At 41.6% G+C, this 20,210-nt stretch overlaps 1 protein-coding gene and 1 pseudogene across 3 annotated transcripts in view; one reads left to right on the forward strand and one right to left on the reverse strand.

Moving 5' to 3' along the window:
* C4H6orf106 (chromosome 4 C6orf106 homolog) overlaps nucleotides 1-20,210 on the reverse strand; it is a 113,829-nt gene that overhangs the window by 23,161 nt on the left and 70,458 nt on the right. The window lies entirely within an intron of this gene.
* On the forward strand, nucleotides 7,781-8,518 carry LOC112622447 (annotated as a pseudogene).

The following is a 20,210-nucleotide window of genomic DNA, read 5'->3' on the forward strand; positions in this document are numbered from 1 at the left end:
CTTGGGGGACAGAGGTGGGAGGATTGCTTGAGCCCAGGAGGTACAGGCTGCAGTGATCTGGGATTGCACCAATGCACTCCAGCCCAGGCAACACAGCAAGACTCTGTCTTAAAAAAAAAAAAAAAAAAAAAAAATTACGGACGGGTGTGGCAGCTCACGCCTGTAATCTCAACACTTTGGGAGGTGGAAGCAGGCAGATCACTTGAGGTCAGGAGTTCGAGACCAGCCTGGCCAACATAGTGAAACTCCGTCTCTACTAAAAATTTAAAAATTAGCTGGGCGTGGTGGCAGATGCCTATAATCCCAGCTACTCAGGAGGCTGAGGCAGGAGAACTGCTTGAGCCTGGGAGGTGGAGCCGAGATTGTGCCACTGCACTCTAGCCTAGGTGACAGAGCGAGACTCCATCTCAAAATAAGTAAACAAACAACAACAACAAAAATCTAAACATAGAATAATAAAATATATGATATGAAAGATAAAAAATGATATACCTGTCTAGGGAATTTACTATGAATGGAGCTTTCAAGCCTGGAAGTTGATCTGGGTGAGTCAGCGAGTGAATGTGGACATTACTGAACACTAATGTAGACTTCATAAACACTGTACAATTAGGCTACACCAAATTCATTAAAAAAATAAACTACAATGTTATGGAAGCTACAGTGTCACTAGGTAATGGGAATTTTTCAGCTCCATTATAATTTTATGGGACTATCATCATTGACCAAAACATCATTATGCAGTCCATGACTATAGAGGGAAACCCTACCACCTATCCACAATTAAACCATACATGTATTCTTAAATAGATGCACCATAGGACATTTGGTCATAGTTCAGTTCTTGATTTGCTCAAGTGCCAAAGCTAAGGGTTCAAATAAAATAAGAAAGTAGCAGTTTCCTTTGATGTTCAGCACCTCACTCCAGAGAACAGAGACACACACATTCCTGCTGGAAGGTTTTCAAAAAGCAAAACACAGAAAGGCCAAGAAGCTTTTAACTGTGTGAACCCTACTCAAAACAAATACAAAAAATTGTCTAGGCTCCTAAATAACTGTTGAAAGGTTGATAGAAAAATGCAAATACATTCCACCAGTTAGCTACCTAGAAATAGAGATAATATAATCCTAGAACAAACACTAAAAACAAGTAGTGAAGGAAACTAAGGAAAACTCTCTTAGGCTGTGTTTATTCTAAATTTTTAATTTGGGCTGTATATCAAAAGAAGGCAGCCTGGCTGGGCATGGTGGCTTATGCCTGTAATCCCAACACTTTGGGAGGCCGAGGTGGGTGGATCAGTTGAGGTCAGGAGTTCGAGACCAGCCTGGCCAACATGGCGAAACCCTGTCTCTACTAAAAATACAAAAATTAGCTGGGTGTGGAGGGGCATGCCTGTAGTCCCGGCTACTCAGGAGGCTGACATGGGAGAATCGCTTGAACCTGGGAGGCGGAGGTTGTAGTGAGCCAAGATTGTGCCCCTGCACTCCAGCCTGGATGACAGAGTGAGAGCTTGTCTCAAAAAAAAAAAACAAAAACAAAAACAAAAAAAACAAAAAGAGAATCTCAGGGTATCACACAACCATAAAAACTTACAGGTTTGGGAGCTGTATTAAGAACTGGCTGTATCCAAACAGCTAAGAGTCAGGCCCTAGTAAGTGGAGATGCAGTGACATCTGCTGTTCACTCCTGGAATTAGCAACTTCTTTCTCTGAGAAGAGGAAATTAAAGCCACCAGCAGCACTGGCATGACTCACAGGAATGTGCATTCATTCCAGATACACTTATCATTAAAGAAAATATAAATCCTCATGTAAACTAGCATCATAAAAGTTAAACCTCTTGACAACACTGCACGTGTAGTGTGCCACTTCCCTTGAAAATCTGGGACAGTGCTAGGAACAGTGCATCAGAGGACCTGTGTTCAAAGCTCAATCTCATAAATCAATCCAATGAAGTGGGTCAATCCAATAGCAGGCAGTCTGAGGACGAATCATTCCATGCTCTCCTATCCTAGCTTTCCAACAAAAGATAGCATTCCTTCACTCTACTATTTGCTTTTCCCAAACAGATATGCCCTGTCTTACAATACAGGCTGAGTATTCCTAATTCGAAAATCCAAAACTTTGTGACCAACAATCTGACACTCAAAAGAAAAGCTCATTGAATCATTTCAGATTTTGGATTTTTGGATTAGGGATGATGAACTGATATAACACAAATATTCAAAAATCAAAAAAAATCTAAAATCTGAAACAATTCTGGTCTCAAGCATTTCAGATAAGGGATACTCACTCAACCTGTAGTTTTACTCCTACTTCTCGTCTACCACACATCTGTTTTAAAAATAAATTCTTTTGTAAGTACACGATACATTTGGCACACAGCTACTCAGCCACAGGTCATATGCTTCATTCTCTTAGCTCAGGAAACTAAATGCTTATGAGAAAGCTATTATCCATAAATAAAGACTAATGACCTACCACCACCCCTTTTCCCTCTTTAGAACTAAAGCATCATTAGGCTGGGTGCAGTGGCTAGTACCTGTAATTCCAGCACTCTGGGTGGTTGAGGCAGGAGGATCACTTGAGCCCAGGAGTTTGAGACCATTCTGGACAACATAGTGAGACTTCTTTCCCTCTCCCCCTCTCCTTTCTTTCCTTTCCCCTCCCTCTCTCCCTCCCTCCCTTCTCTCTCTTTCTTTCTTTCTGTCTCTGTCTCTTTCTTTCTTTTTGATGTCTTTTTTTTTTTAATTAAATTTTTAGTAGAGATGAGGTCTTACTATGTTGCCCAGGTTGTTAAACTCCTGGGCTCAAGCGATCCTCCTGGTTCAGCCTCTCCAAGTAATGGGATTACAGGTATAAGCCACTGCACTGGCCAAAAATGTCTTTAGTATGACTCACCAGAACTTATCATACTTAAGCCACCTCCCCCTCTCTTTGCATTGGCTATTGCTCAGCTCTGTACACGATCTACATAGTTGCTATAAAAGGAAAGTCATTTGAGAAGCCACTGATTTATAAATACCAACAATAAATATCAGTTCTGACCCTCCTAAGTTACTGCCGCAATGGGTCATCATGAACAGCAAAATACACCCTCTACGTGGTACAATCTCAGTCATCCTATACCACTTCCAGACCTTACATTCCAGAATGTGTTCACCCCCCGCCTACTGTATTATTTTTAATCAAACAAATGACAAAATAAAGAAAAGGTAAAGATGGCCTAATAAGCTTGTTTCACAGACAATGACCATTCCCAATTCTTACCAGAATGCCTTGATTACTGAGATAAGAACTGGCTGCTAGCCAGATATTTTACCATCTGTTATAATAAAACCACAAGTGTAAGAGATCATCCAGTGAAACTGCTTCATTTTCTAGATTTTAAAAATGTGAAGTCTAGAGGTAAAAGTGATGGGCTCAAGGTCATAATTCAAGTTAAAGCAGACTGAGAACACCCAGCTTTTAGTATAGCTTTAAAAACTCACACCTAACAGGAATGTGGGAACCCAAGTACCCAGGGAGCTAAAGCTATGGTTAAATCAGTCCCATTTCCCAAGCCACACTATCTTTACCCACAGACATATGATCTTTGGCACCAACAGGAAGAATGGACCACAAAATGTCCCAAAGAAGTAGCCAAGGAGGTAGAATCATGTGCCATGAGAACACAATGAGGACTTAGAAAGCAAACGGAGACCCCGATTTTAAAATGTCTGGCCTGAAGGAGATTTTCTTTTAAAGCACCTGAGGCCAGGCACAGCAGCTCACATCTGTAATCCCAGCACTTTGGGAAGCCAAGGTGAGCAGATCGCTTGAGCTCAGGAGTTTGAGACCAGCCTATGGCAACACCAGCCTAGGGAACATGGTCAAACACTGTTTCCACAAAAAATACAAAAATTAGCCAGGCATGGTGACACATGCCTGTAGACCCAGCTACTTGGGAGGCTGAGGTGGGAAGATATCCTAAGCTTGGGAGGTCGAGGTTGTACCACTGCACTTCAGCCTGAGCAACAGAGTAAGACCCTGTCTCAAAAAATAATAATAATAAAAATAAAAAGCATCAGAGACAGAACATTAGAGCTAGAAAGTACTGTAAATGTTATCTCATTCAACTTGTCCCTTTTACAGATGACAAAACCTCCTTATTATAGTATAAACTTCCTTTTGCAGAAATACATCATAAATTACTAAAGAGAGAACATAGCTTTCCTATTTCTTAATCTTGGACTATAAGTGTAAAAGAGGCCAGGCACAGTGGTTCATGCCTGTAATGCCAGCACTTTGGGAGGCCAAAGTAGGTGGATCACTTAAGGTCAGGAGTTCCAGACCAGCCTGGGCAATATGGTGAAACCCCATCCCTACTAAAAATACAAAAATTTGCCACACGTGCTGGTGTGCACCTGTAGTCTCAGCTACCCAGCATGCTGAGGCATGAGAATCACTTGAACCTAGGAGGTGGAGGTTGCAGTGAGCTGAGATCGTGTCACTGCACTCTGGCCTGGATGAGAGAGTCAGACTCTGTCTCAAAAAAAAAAAAAAAAAGTAACAACAACAACAACAAAACCAAAACCAATCAAATTTTAAAAATAAATGTAAGAGAATAAAAGGAAAATGTTTAACTTGAAGCCCACATCCGTAAATCTTAATGATTCATACTGACATACAAAGACATGATAGATTATGGTCAGATAAAAAATGTCTGCATACATGTAAAAGCTAGCATCACGGTCAAATCACATCATAATCAGCATATACACACATCCATAATTTCTCCAGTAAAATAAAATTGTAAAAATCAGTGCAACATTCCCAAATGGTAAATTTGTTTCTGATGGGATATAATTCTGAAACTGCTGTCCATGTGTACTGGGGCTGAACAAAGAAGTAAAAGGATGTTAGATAGTGGGAACAAGGTTTCTCACTTTTGAAGATATTATAGATAAGCAAGAAAGGAAGGCATTATAAAAATGAATGCTGTGGTACTGAATTAAAGTCAGAGATGTCAATATAAGTTCCTGGTTATGATAGATGAAGAAATACAGAATCAGTTGTAGATATGTCTATATACAAAAGTCAGTGTGCATACATGTATTATCTAGCTCTGTTTGCCAAGAAGGACTAGAAGTTATGACACCCCAGTAGCAATGAACACACCCAGTGCCCAGATTTTGGTTTCTATATAGGATTCTCCAATGAAAAGCACAAGAGCTCCTTGGATAAATGGCTGATTCTACGGCTAGGGCATGGAAAATACAAGATGAATCTGGAACATCCTATAGTACCAGAAAGAAAGTGGTCAAAGAACAAAAGGATAAGGGCATATCACAGGCACATAAAAACCAACCAGAAAGAACTCCCACTGGCCAAAGCTGGAACAATTTGAGCAACATAATAAATAACATAGTTTTAAGTCACAATCCAAAGTATAAAATAAATATACATGAATCCTAGCTGGGTGCGGTGGCTCACGCCTATAATCCCAGCACTGTGGGAGGCCAAGGTAGGTGGATCGCCAGGTCAGGAGATCGAGACCATCCTGGCTAACACGGTGAAACCCCATCTCTACTAAATATACAAAAAATTAGCCGGGCGTGGTGGCGGGTGCCTGTAGTCCCAGCTACTTGGGAGGCTGAGGCAGGAGAATGGCGGGAACCCCAGGAGGCAGAGCTTGCAGTGAGCAGAGGTCGTGCCACTGCACTCCAGCCTGGACAACAGAGCGAGACTCCATTCCAAAAAAATAAGATACATGTGTTATACACATAAGTGGGAGAGAAGAGACAAACTTCCTCACAGAGGAATTCCAAACAATATATGTAGATACTACCTGTTTCCAAGAGGTAGAGCTTAATTCCATACATCTCATACAACTCCCATTCCCTCCTTGAGAGTGGGCTAGCCTTACAATTTGCTTCCAAAAAATTTAATAGGGAAAAGGAAAAACAGTAACTCTACAATAGAAAAACCCGGCAAACATACTACTTAACCAAGCCATTAGGGTTAGCATCACCAATGATATTAGATGAATATCAAGTATCCTTGATAGGGTACTTTACCTCTGTGGTATTCTTCCTGAAACCCATAACATCAGTCTAATCATGAGGAAAACATCAGACAAGCTCAGATTACACATCATTCTACAGGATACTTGCCAGTATTCCTTAGGACAGTCAAGGGTCATGAAAACCACTGAAAGACTGAGAAATTGTCACAGACTAGAGGAGATGGGGACACATGACAACTAAGTGTAATGTGGTAGCCTAGATTGGATTCTGGAATAGAAAGAGGTCATTAGTGAAAAAATTGGTGAAATCCAAATAAAGTCTGGAGTTCAATTAATAGTAATATACCAATGTTGATGTCTTTAACAAGTGTAGTATGATAATATAAGGTGATAACAATAGGAAAAACTGGGTATATAAGAATGTATTTGCAACTTCTCTGTAAACCTAATGATTACAAAATATAAAGTCCACTAAAAAAAATTGGTGCAGTATTAGAAAATCATATTTCAGAAATTAACAGGTAAAACTGCAATAGAGGGCAGGCATGGTGGCTCACACCTGTAGTCCCAGAACTTTGGGAGGTTGAGGTGGGCGGATTATCTGAGGTCAGGAGTTCGAGACCAGTACGGCCAACATGGTGAGGTCAGGAGTTCGAGACCAGTACGGCCAAAAATTAGCCAGGCATGGTGGCACACACCTGTAATCCCAGCTACTGGGGAGGCTGAGGCAGGAGAATCGCATGAACCTGGGAGGGGGAGGTTGCAGTGAGCTGAGATCATGCCGCTGCACTCCAGCCTGGAACACAGAGCGAGACTTCATCTCAAACATAAACAAAAACAAAAACTGCAAAAGAGATGAAGACCACTCTCTATGGAGAGAACTGACTAGCAAAAGAGAGTGCTTTGATATCTAGCAAGGGGTAGAACAAGGTTGTAGTAGGGCAAAAACAGGGAACCATCATGTGCCCAAGTCCTTCAGAAGCCTCAAAAACACTGTTTTATCAGCTGAAGACAGAAGCCAGTCCTATCTGCAGGGAAACGCTCCCTTTCCCAGTAAAACATTACAGGTCAGTTAACAGTCTTCAAACTAGGGTTACATCAATGACCGTACAACTGAACCACCATCATCTTGATGTGGATGTTGGGCTGAGGCTGCTTGACTAATCCCAGAGCCTGCTTCTAAGAAACCAGCAGTTGTAAAGAGAAACCACTTAAACCAAACAATACACTGCTTCATCAACAGGCCTCCACTTGGTTCTGGGCTTCCCAAGGGGAAAGGTCAGGGGACTTGGGAAAGCACCACTTTCAAAAATCTAATGTACATGGACATCTCCCAGTAGTTAAAGGTATAGCTAAGACTAAACTCCTGGACGCTTCTGATCTTTAGAGCAACCACCACTCCTTGTGCCTGGGAGTTGTGAGACATGAATGCCCTGGTGTCAGAAGGCAAAGCCTGGTGAAGGTCAACATGAAGATTATGGTGGAGGCCACTTCCAGATTTGGAGGTTGTGGGTTCAAATCCTTTAGGAAGGAAGATCAACCGATCTTCAAAGCAGAACAGGAACCTCATATTTCCCCTGAGGATTAAGAAACAAAAGGGGTCTGGCTGCAGTCCACTGCTGAGCTGTAAGCTGCAGGCTCGTATTTCATCTCTATAGAAAAGCTGGCTATGTACTGTTTAGCTTCTGTGAGAAAGGCTTGAAAGTGGACTGAAACATGTCCCAACAGTAGGCAGTGCAAAAGTTAGTATTATGCTCTTTTCAGGCTTGAACCATGGAGGGTGTCAAAGAGAAGAAGGTTCCTGCTGTGCCAGAAACTCTTAAGAAAAAGCGAAGGAATTTTGCAGAGCTGAAGATCAATTGCTAGAGAAAAAAGTTTGCCCAAAAGATGCTCTGAAAGGCAAGGAGGAAGCTTATCTATGAAAAAGCAAAGCACTGTCACAAGGAATATAGGCAGATGCACAGAACTGAAATTCAAATGGCGAGGATGGCAAGAAAAGCTAGCAACTTCTATGTACCTGCAGAACCCAAACTGGCGTTTATCATCAGGATCAGAGGTATCAATGGTGTGAACCCAAAGGTCTGAAACATGTTGCAGCTTCTTTGCCTCCGTCAAATCTTTAATGGAACCTTTGTGAAGTTCAACAGGCTTCAATTAAAATGCTGAGGATTGCAGAACCATATACTGCATAGGAGTACCCAAATCTGAAGTCAGTAAATGAACTAATCTACAAGCATGGTTATGGTAAAATCAGTAAGAAGTGAATTGCTCTGACAGACAACACCTTGATTGCTCGACCTCTTGGTAAATATGGCATCACCTGCATGGAGGATTTGATCATGAGATCTATACTTTTGGAAAATGCTTCAAAGAAGCAAATAACTTCCTGTGGCCCTTCAAATTATCTTCTGCATGAAGTGGAATGAAGAAAAAACTACCCATTTTGTAGAAGGTGGAGATGGTGGAAACAGGGTAGACCAGATCAACAGGCTTATTAGAAGAATGAACTAAGGCATCTACCATGATTATTTTTCTAATATAGCCAGTTAATAAACAGTACATGCTCTCAAATTGGAAAAAAAAAAAAAAAAAAAGTCAGTATCATGAGCAGGTCTTGACATCTTTCTGTGTGTCTCTTACAACTGCTAAGGTAGCAGTGTGTGCATACCATTGTGAAAAGAAGGAACTTCCAGTTGTCCTGGTGCTGATCTCTAGTCTCAACTTCTAGTCTGCATTGCCACATAATTTACTCAGCACAGTAGCCACGCTCCCCTGACACATGTGTGGGCACTCAGATTCTTTCACCCCATCTATCAACATGCCACCTACACCTCAGCACCTAAAGGGGAAAAGGGTAGAGACAGGCTCCAGTTCATTACCTTCTCAGTGACTTCTGATTTCTGAGGCTTAGACCCCACCAGCAGCAGAGCACTGCTGAAGGACAACCTCTGGAAACTTCGCATCCTTACCCATTCTCACTCTACCACCTCTTGCCTCAAATGTGCATTAGAAACTTGTTCCTTAGTATTTAGTATTATACCCAGGAATTTCCTTTTAAAATGCAAATGCCCCTCAAAAAACCTTAAATCTAATCATCAGAGCAACAAATCAGATCAACCAATGGGCACAATTTCACACAGGAGAGAAGAGAAGCCTAAGAAACGCACTGAAAGGAGAACTGAAGGGGAAACAACAAAGAAACTATTCCTATTTCACAATTTTTCCACATTATGCCCTATTTAAAAAATATGAGGTTTTCCTTTAAACACGGGGAGGGAAGAGTACAGCAATCATTTAATCCTTATTTATTTCCCTCAAATCTTAGGAAACAAGGATTCCTGCTTCCCAAATCCAGGAAATCAGTGCCATGGAATTAAAAGAGTAAAAACCTGGCTGGGGCTGAAAAATGAAAATCTGTTCAGAATGAAAAAGGAAAAAGCAACTCTCCCATAATTGGACTGGGAGGACAGACACAGATAAAGACAAGTACAAAGTTAAGAGGGAATATTATTTCTCCCAAGGTCATGCAGCAGCAGTAAAATGTCCTAATGACCCTCTCTGTGTGTGGCTACTGCCTTAGTAGCAATAACGCTTCCAGACCTGGTTTGCTATAGCCATCTACTACTGAGGATACCCAGTTGCTAAACTGCCCTTGCTTCATGTCAACACCTAAACCCTAATTATTCCTGTTTTACCTAATCCTGTCTCAGAAACAGCAACCAATCCAGAACTGACCCCTGTCCCACCAAGTATCCCTTAAAGCTTCCTCAGAATCCTTTAGCTAGAACCCAAGCCCTACAAAAGATGCTTCCCTCCTCCTTCCTGTTCCACGGCATTCCACAGTTACTCTGAAGTGCCTTCACTCACTGCATCATTTCAATAATCTGATTTTGTCAAGACTACAGGCTTGTTCCTGGTGATCTTTGAACCCAGATGCCTTCCTCTCCTCCTCCTCCTCCTCCTCCCAGCTCACAGATGCAGAGACCCCATCACCCCTTTCCTTACAGTCTTCCCTCTTGCATGACTGCCCTCCCCTAAAATAGGCCCACCCAGCTCAGCCATCAGCTGACACCATAAGGAAGAAGAAGAAATGTATTCATTCAATAATAAGGGCATCAGAAAAGATAGAGAAGGAACGACCCTGACAATACAGGAAAACCAGGAGTCTATGGTGTTCTAGAAGCCTAGTGACAAGTGTTCCAAGAAGACAGAGTCACCAGCTGGGTCCAGTGCTGCTAGTAAGTCAAGTCAGTAGATCACTAAGGACAAACCATTGGATGTAGCAACACAAAGGTCACTGGAGAGCTTGAAAAGAGCAGTCAGTTTCAGTGGAGTACTGGGGATAGAGAGCTACATAGAATTTGTGAGAGTAAGAGATCAGGAGGTGGAGACAATTATTACTGGTACATTTGCAAAGAAGTTTTGCTACGAGGGCAGAGAGATGAGGAAGAAGCTATTAGAGGAAAATTAAGAATACTGCATTATTCGTTAACAGCAAGAAATTTAAAACAACTCAAATGTCCATCAGTAGGTACACAGAATATAGACATAGAAGGATCTTCATTTCTTCTATATCACAGAACAAATGAGGATTTCCATTAACTTTTTTTTGAGACAAAGAGTCTCACTATGTCACTCAGGCTGGATGGAGTGTAGTGGCATAATCATGGCTCACTGCAGCCTTGACCTCCCAGGCTCAAGTGATCCTCCTACCTCAACCTCTTGAGTAGCTGGGACTACATATAGGCACTTGCCACCCTGCCTAATTTTTTACCTTTTGTAGAAATGGGGTCTCCCTTTGTTGCCCAGGCTGGTCTTCAACTCCTGGGCTGAAGTGATTCTCCTGCCTCAGCATTACAAAGTGCTGGGAAGATAGGCATGAGCCACCACATCTGGCCTCCATTACTTTTTAAGAGTGCTCTCTAGGATATACATATTAAGTGAAAAAAAGTGGCCAGGCACAGTGGCTCACACCTGTAATACTTTGGGAGGTCGAGGTGGGTGGATCACCTGAGGTCAGGAGTTCAAGATCAGCCTGGCCAACACGGTGAAACCCCGTCTCTACTGAAAATACAAAAATGAGCCAAGCATGGCGGTGTGGGCCTGTAGTCCCAGCTACTCGGGAGGCTGAGGCAGGAGAATCGTCTGAACCTGGGAGGCAGAGGTTGCAGTGAGCCAAGACAGCACCACTGCACACCAGCCTGGGTGACAAAGCAAGACTCTGTCTCAAAAAAAAAAAAAAAAAAAAAGATGAAGATCAATATCTGTAGTTATAAGTTTCTATTAGAAAAGGGGCAAATTTATATACATTTGATAGTGTGTGCTAAAAGAAAAAAACAATGAATAAAAATGAGTACCCTATAGCAGGAGGATGGGACTAGCTGAAGGGGGCAGGGATGGACATATATTATATCCATCTAAATGTATTATGTAAATAAGTTTTGACTTAGGAATCATAAAATGTTTCACATATTCAAAAAATAAAATTAGGTCAAGGTGGGACACCGTAAAAATGGAGATAAGTAAATTCCCTAGGATGGTGACTGGCACAAGGCAGGTGCTCAATAAGGAGCAAACTGTTAATGCGAAAGTACTTAGCACCATAAGTAGCATTAAAAAACTGTTTACTGTGTTGCCCTGTTGGAAGTTAGAGTCACTGTTAAGGATAATATCTGAGGATCAGGTGTGTCTCATTTAACCTGGAGAACTACAACAATGACAGTAAATTAAAGGCAGAAGAGACCTCCTTACTAAGATATGTTAACATTTAATATTGCTAATTTAAATATAAATTATTGTAGAGCACAGTGGTTCATGCCTGTTGTCTCCAGCCTCTCAGGAGGCTAAGGAGGAAGGATCACTTGAGCCCACAAGAATAGCAACACAGCTACACCCCGTCTCTATAAAAAAATTTAAAAATTAGCTGGGCATCATGGCACATGCCTGTAGTCCCAACTACTCAGGAGGCTGAGGTGGGAGGACTGCTTGAGCCCATAAGTTTGAGGCTGCAGTAAGCTATGATTGTGCCACTGCACTCCAGCCTGGATGACAAAGTGAGACCCTGTCTCAAATACAATAATACATTTTAAAATAATGATAAATTATGTTGATAACATCTGCCTTTGATAAGACTGGACACTAACTTCTTAATGGACACCATCTTTGGTAGGGAAGATATACACAACAAAACAGTAACAGTTTTAAAATCCATAACACTACTTTATAGGAGTCTGCTCTGCAGACCAACCACCTCCATCAAGATCATGTGGTTTATGTGTTAAAATACATATTCCTTAGCCACTATCTGCAATGAACTAAAACAGGTTTCATATATAGAATCTAAGAGTTTATAACAACACCTACAAAAAGGGGGAAATCAAATCAAACCTTTAATTCTTCTTCTTCATTAATTTCATTGAAAGCAACGAGAGCATCACGTTCTTACTCTAACAATTGAAAATTAAAGGTAAAGAATTAAGCATTTAACCAGCCTTTCTGGTAGAAATTAAATTTCAAGATAAGTCACTGTTGATGAAGAAAAGGATTCCTCCACTTCAAAATAATTCCAGCTAATAAAAGTAGAAGGAATCACTATTTTGTAACTTCTAATGAAATGATTTAGGCAATCATCACAAATTGATGAAACCGCTATGCAAAATATTGATTGATGGGTAAGACCTCTGCAATGGAGGGATCAGCCTGTTACCACCTGAATCCTTTAATCTTAGCATCAATAAGAGCTAAAAATTTTTGAACAGTCAAAATAATGTTGAAAAAGAAGACTAACTTATTCCTGATGTCAAAACTTATCACAAGGTGGCCCGGCACGGTGGCTCATACCTGTAATCCCAGCACTTCGGGAGGCCGAGGCGGGCAGATCACTTGAGGTCAGGAGTTTGAGACCAGCCTGGCCAAACATGGTGAAACCCCCGTCTCTACTAAAAATACAAAAAATTAGCCGGGCATTGTGGTGTACCACTGTGGTCCCAGGTACTCAGGAGGCTGAGGCAGGAGAATCGCTTGAACCCAGCGGGGACAGAGGTTGCAGTGAGCCAAGATTGCGCCACGGCACTCCAGCCTGGCGACAGAGCAAGACTCCATCTCAAAAACAAACAAACAAACTAATGTGGTATTGGCAGAAAGACAGACATATAGACCAACGGAATAGAAGAAAGTGCCCAGAAACAAACCTTGTGTATATGGTCAAATGATTTCAACAAGGGTGCCAAAACAACTCAACGGTGAAAGGACAGTCTTTTCAAAAAACGATGCTGAGAAAACTGCATATCCACATGCAAAAGAATGAAGTTGGACCCTTACCTTACGCCATATACAAAAATTAACTCAAAATGGATCAAAGACCTAAACATATGAGCTAAAATTCTAAAACTCCTAGAAAAAAGCATAGGGGAAAAGCTTCATCACATTGGATTTGGCAATGGTTTCTTGGATATGACACCAAAAGCTAATAAATTGGACATCAGAATCAAAAACTGTGCATCAAATGACACAATCAACAGAGTGAAAAGGCTACCCATGGAATGAGAGAAAATATGTACAGATCATATATGTCATAAGGGGTTAGTATCTCAAATATATAAAGAACTCCTAGAACTCAACAGAAAACACAACCTGATTTCAAAATGGGCAAAAGACTTGAATACACATTTCTATAAAAATACAAATGGCCAATTAGCACTTAAAAAGATACTTAACATTACTAATCTCTGGGGAAATGCAAATCAGATCACAATGAGATACCACCTCACACCTATTATGATGGCTACTACTAAAAAAAAATGCTTAGTTGCCCTTGGTGAAAGCTTTTGCTTCCTAGAGACATCAGAAAATGCCAAATGTTGGTGAGGACGTGGCGAAATTAGAAACCTTGTGTGCTGCTGGGAATGTAAATGGTGCAGCTGCTATGGAAAACAATACGATTCCACAAAAAATTGAACGTAGAATTGACAAATGATCCAGCAACTCTACTTCTAGGTATATAACCTAACGATCTGAAAACAGAGTCTCAAAAAGATATTTGTACACCCATGTTCATTCACAGTAGCATTATTCACAATAGCCAAAAGGTAGAAGTAACCCAAATGTCCAGTAAAAGATCAATGAATAGGCCAGGCGCGGTGGCTCAAGCCTATAATCCCAGCACTTTGGGAGGCCGAGATGGGCGGATCACAAGGTCAGGAGATCGAGACCTTCCTGGCTAACATGGTGAAACCCTGTCTCTACTAAAAAATACAAAAAACTAGCTGGGCAAGATGACGGGCGCCTGTAGTCCCAGCTACTCAGGAGACTGAGGCAGGAGAATGGCGTCAACCCGGGAGGTGGAGCTTGCAGTGAGCTGAGATTCGGCCACTGCACTCCAGCCTGGGCAACAGAGAGAGACTCCGTCTCAAAAAAAAAAAAAAGATCAATGAACAAAATGTAGTATATACATACACCAAAATATTATTCAGCCTTTAAAAGTAAGGAAATTCTGATACATGCTATAATATGGATGAACCTTGATAATGTTAAATGAAATAAACTAGTCCCAAATGGACAGATACTATATAATTCCACTTATGTGAGGTGTGTAAGGTAGTCAAAATCAGAGACAGTAGTATGGCGGTTTCCAATGGCTGTGGTGAAGGGAAATGGAGAATTATTAATGGGTACAGAGTTTCAGTTTTGCAGATGAAAGGAGTTCTAGAGGTAAACAATGGTGATGTTTGTGAATATACTTATTGCCAGTGAACTGTACACTTAGAAATGGTTACAATAAATTGTACGTGTTATTTTACCACAATTAATCAAAACAAAAACAAAAACATCAGAGGCCTAGTGATTCTGTTATTTGTTGAAGGCCAATCAGTAATTTATTATGTGGCAGAATTAGAATTAGAAGTCAGATCTTCTTTACTCCTGGTCTAGTGCTTACTGATGATACCTTGCAACACTCCCACCCCACCCCTGGTCAGTTTTGAGATTCCACTAATCAGAAAATAATTAATACTCATAGAGAAAATACTTCCTGGCAGAAAAGATGGAAATATTATCCTAATAATTTAAACTTCTATAGCCTATGAAAAAAGCATAATCTGAGTGGGTAATAGCACTACCACAAAAAAACGTAATATAGCATGAAACTATACATAGGAATTTTAATTACTAATTTAAATTTCAAAGTACAATTGTGTTTAAGAATATGCAGGAAATCAAAATGATAGCTACAGTACATTAAGAGGCAAATCTACACAGCTGGCATAAAATCATTTTGGCATTAATGTTGAGAAGCACTTAAATATAACATTGGATAAAAAGGCTTAACATTTAAATATTGTCCATTTTGTATGCAAATAGGAAGACAAATGGCTGGTATTCTTACTCCTCCAACACTTCTTTTTCTTTTTGTTTTTGGTTTTGCTTTTTTGAGTCTCACTCTGTTGCCCAGGCTGGAGTGCAGTGTCATGATCTCGGCTCACTGCAACCTCTGCCTCCTCGGTTCAAGCGATTCTCATGCCTCAGCCTCCCAAGTAGCTGGGAGTACAGGTGTCTGTCACCACGCCCAGTTAATTTTTGTACTTTTGGTAGAGACGGGGTTTCACTATGTTGGTCAGGTTGGTCTTGAACTCCTGACTTCAAGTGATCAGCCCACCTTGGCCTCCCAAAGTGCTGGGATTACAGGTATGAGCCACCGTGCCCAGCCTCCTTCACCAGTTCTGGTGAATTTACCAACCAGTATAATTGGGACATACTTGGTGCATCTTGATACCGTGAGATTTTCATCAAAGGGTAAAATGTAGAATAAGATACTCAAGAAATACTTCCAAGTATTTATTAATTAAATAACCAGAAAGTCAAATTCTAGACTACCAACTAATTACCTAATTCACACTTTTTTTTTGATGAAGTTTCACTCTTATTGCCCAGGCTGGAGAGTAATGGCATGATCTCGGCTCACGACAACCTCCACTTCCCGGATTCAAGCTATTCTCCTGCCTTAGCCTCCCAAGTAGCTGGGATTGCAGGCATGCGCCACCACACCTGGCTGTTTTTTTTTGTTTTTTTTTTGTTTTTTTTTTTTTGTTTTTTAAGTAAAGATGGGATTTCACCATTTACCAGGCTGATCTCGAACTCCTGACCTCAGGTGATCCACCTGCCTGGGCCTCCCAAAGTGCTGGGATTACACGTGTGAGCCACCATGCCCGGCTACCTAATTCAACTTTAAATTCCAACATTTAAAAACAACAACCACCCATTCCTCTGGTACATCTTCCAAAGTGAGGTTTAACTTCTACAGAGCTAATGTGTTAGTTTTGAACAACTAAAAACAAAGTAAGATATAAGCCTCATTGGTCTTTTAAAAGAAACTCAAACCCTATCTTGGATACAATTATGAACAAAAAGTATAAGACATCATTACTGATGGTAACTAGTTACTCCTAGTGAAAGCTTTTGCTTCCTAGAGATCTTAGATAATACATTGTGTTAACTCTGCTCTCTCTTCCCTCTCCTCCTGAAAGAGGATGGTCTTTGTTTCTGGCTTCAAGGAAACTGCTCCCCATCAATATCACAAACCTAGCTGGACCACTGCAAGAACCAGCAGAACAAATAAAATAGCAACCTCTCCCCCTCAGCATTCTCTCCAAAAAGAACTACACTAGCTCTTTAGTCATCAAATTCACTGACAGAAGTCAGAGTTGAATATAGCAACAACTCTGAACTTCCTAAATGTTTCTCGTTTTTCCCTCCTCCTCCCTTCCCCCCCTTTTTTTTCCTATTTCTTCCCACTATCTTCTTCATTTCTTTGGTCTTATCCAACTTTACCAAGCATCCCTTCTTTCTCATCTCCACCACATGCCCTTCATGGGTCAAGGTATTTTCCTGGTTCAAATGTGAGCACAGAGCTTTGGGGACATTAATTCAGCACCAGACTGAGTAGGTGCTGAATTAACATCTCTATCAACATCTCTCATGGGGTTACTTAGAACTCCCTCATGGCCATCGGGACATCTCAGTCCTACAAAAGGCAGTCAAACCACTCACCCACATCTGATGTGCAGAGTATACACATGTTCTCTTGGTCAGACATGCTGAATTTGTACACCTTGATCCGTGATGGTTAGCTACTCGACTCTCTTACAGATGACCAGTGGGTGTTAATCTTCATCAAAGAGTATTGTGATCTCCAATCTGTCTCCCATTCTTTCCCACAGAATGCCAAAAGTGTACTAGTCATGCTTAACCAGAGTTTGTGCTTTTGTCCACCTTCTTTCAATTTAGAAATGAAGTATCTTCTCCCAATCACCAAACATGAATCTAATTTAGTTAAAAGACTAAATCTGGTAAAGTTTCCCATATTTGGGAAAGCCCTTCCAGCCTATCCTACTTCAAAGGTTATTATTTCTTACTGTTCATTATTTTTTCTTATTGAGAGGCTTCTTTTTTTTTTGAGACGGAATCTCTGTCACCCAGGCTGGAGTGCAGTGGCACAATCTTGGCTCACTGCAACCTCCGCCTCTCAGGTTCACGCCATTCTCCTGCCTCAGCCCCCCGAGTAGCTGGGACTACAGGCACCCACCACCACGCCCAGCTAAGTTTTTGTATTTTTAGTAGAGATGGAGTTTCACCGTGTTAGCCCGGATGGTCTCGATCTCCTGACCCCAAGATCCGCCCGCCTCGGCCTCCCGAAGTGCTGGGATTACAGGTGTAAGCCACTGCACCCGGCTGAGAGGCATTTTTTAACAGATTCTTTATTTTTCTCTTTTCCAAGACAGGGTCTCTGTTTGCTGCTCAGGCTGGAGTGCAATGGTGCTATCACAGCTCACTGTAGTCTTGACCTCCTGAACTCAAGCAATCTTCCCACCTTTGCCAGCAAAGCAGCTAGGACTACAGGTGCATGTCATCATGCTCAGCTAATTTTTAAATTTTTTTGTAGAGATGGGGGTCTTCCAATATATTGCCCAGGCTGGTCTCAAACTCCTGGGCCTCAAGCGATCCTCCTGCCTCAGGCTCTCAAAGTGCTGGAATTACAGGCATGAGCCACTTTGCCCGATTGTATTTTATTTTTTTTTACAGCAGTTTTAGGTTCACAGCAAAACCAAAAGGAAGGTACAGATATTTCCCCCACATATGCACAACCTGCCTATCAACACAATGCACCACAGTGGTACTATTTGTTACAATCAATGAGCCAACACTGACATGCCATTATCACCAAAATCAATAGTTTATGTTAGGGCTCACTCTATGTTGTACATTGTATGGGTTTGGACAAAAGTACAATGACACGTATCCCCTATTATATTAATATATCAGGCGGGGTGTGGTGGCTCACGCCTGTAATCCTAGCACTTTAGGAGGCCGAGGTGGGAAGATCACGAGGTCAGGAGTTCCAGACCATCCTTACCAAAATGGTGAAACCGCATCTCTACTGAAAATATAAAAAGAAGCCGTGTGGTGGCACACACTTGTAATCCCAGCTACTCGGGAGACTGAGAAAGGGGAACTGCTTGAACCCGGGAGGCGGAGGTTGCAGTGAGCCAAGATCACGCCACTGCACTCCAGACTGGGCGACAGAGCAAGACTCCGTCTCAAAAAAAAAAAAAAGTGGTATTCAGAATACTTTTCACTGCCCTAAAAATCTGTATTCTGCCTATTCATCTCTCCCTGCCCCCAGTTCTGACAACCACTGATCCTTTTACTGTCTCCGTAGTTTTATCTTTTCCAAAATGTCATAGAGTTGGAATCCGACAGTATGTAGCCTTTTCAGATCAGCTTCTTTCACTTGGTAATATGCATTTAAGGTTCTTCCATGTGCCTTAATGGCTCATTTCTTTTTAGCGCCGAGTAATACTCCATTGTCCAGGTGTACCACAGTTTATGTGTCCACTCACCAACTAAAGGTCTTCTTCATTGCATCCAAGTTTTGGCAATTATAGATAAAGCTGCTATAAACATCTGTGTGCAGGTTTTTGTGTGAATATAAGTTTTCAACATCTCTGGGTAAATACCAAAGAGCACAGCTGCTGATGGGAGGGTAAGAGAATGTGGCTGTACCATTTTGCATTCCCACCAGCAGTGAATGAGAATTCCTGTTGCTCCACATTCCTGCCAGCATTTGGTATTGTTGGCGTTTGGGATTATGGCCATCTTAATAGGTGTATAGTGATATCTCATAGTTGTTTTAACTTGTATTGTCCTGAAAACATATAATGGTGAATATCTTCTCATAAGTTTTCATATGCCATGCCATCTGTGCAACTTTGGTGAGATGTCTGTTTAGGTCTTTGGCCCACTGTTTAACTGTTTGTTTGTTTGTTTGTTTTTGAGACGGGAGTTTTGCTCTTGTTTCTCAGGATGGAGTGCAATGGCGCGATCTCCGCTCACCGCAACCTCCACCTCCCTGATTCAAGCTATTCTCCTGCCTCAGCCTACTGAGTAGCTAGGATTACAGACATGCACCACCACACCCAGCTAATTTTTGTATTTTTAGTAGAGACAGGGTTTCGCCATGTCAGCCAGGCTGGTCTTGAACTCCTGACCTCAAGTGACCCACCAGCCTCAGTCTCCTGAAGTGCTGGGATTACAGGTGTGAGCCACCTCGCCCAGGCCTGCATGTAATTCTTTTCACACTTTTTTTTTTTGGAGATGGAATCTCACTCCAAATATTGTTTCTGTCACTCAGGTTGGAGTGCTGTGACACAATCTCGACTCACTGCAACCTCTACCTGCCGGGTTCAAACGATTCTCCTACCTCAGCCTCCCGAGTAGCTGGGACTACAGGTGCACACCACTATGCTCAGCTAACTTTTGAATTTTTACTAGAGATGAGGTTTCACCATGTTGGCCAGGCTGGTCTTGAACTCCTGATCTCAGGTGATCTGCCCGCCTCAGCCCCCTAAAGTGTTGAGATTACAGGCGTGAGCCACTGTGCCTGGCCTTTTTACACATTTTTGAAATTCAATCTGCTAATATTTTGTTGAGGATATGTGCATCTAGGTTCATGAGAAATAGTTTTATAGTTTTCCTGTAATTTTTGTCTGGTTTGGGTATTAGGGTAATGTTGGTCTCACAGAAGGAGTTAGGAAGTATTCCATTTGCTTCTATCTTCTGAAGGAAATTGCAGAGAATTCGTATAGGCTGGGTGTGGTGGCTCACACCTGTAATCCCAGGAAGATTGCCTGACCCAGGAGTTCAAGACCAG

Source organism: Theropithecus gelada, chromosome 4, assembly GCF_003255815.1.
Source record: "Theropithecus gelada isolate Dixy chromosome 4, Tgel_1.0, whole genome shotgun sequence".
NCBI lineage: Eukaryota > Metazoa > Chordata > Mammalia > Primates > Cercopithecidae > Theropithecus > Theropithecus gelada.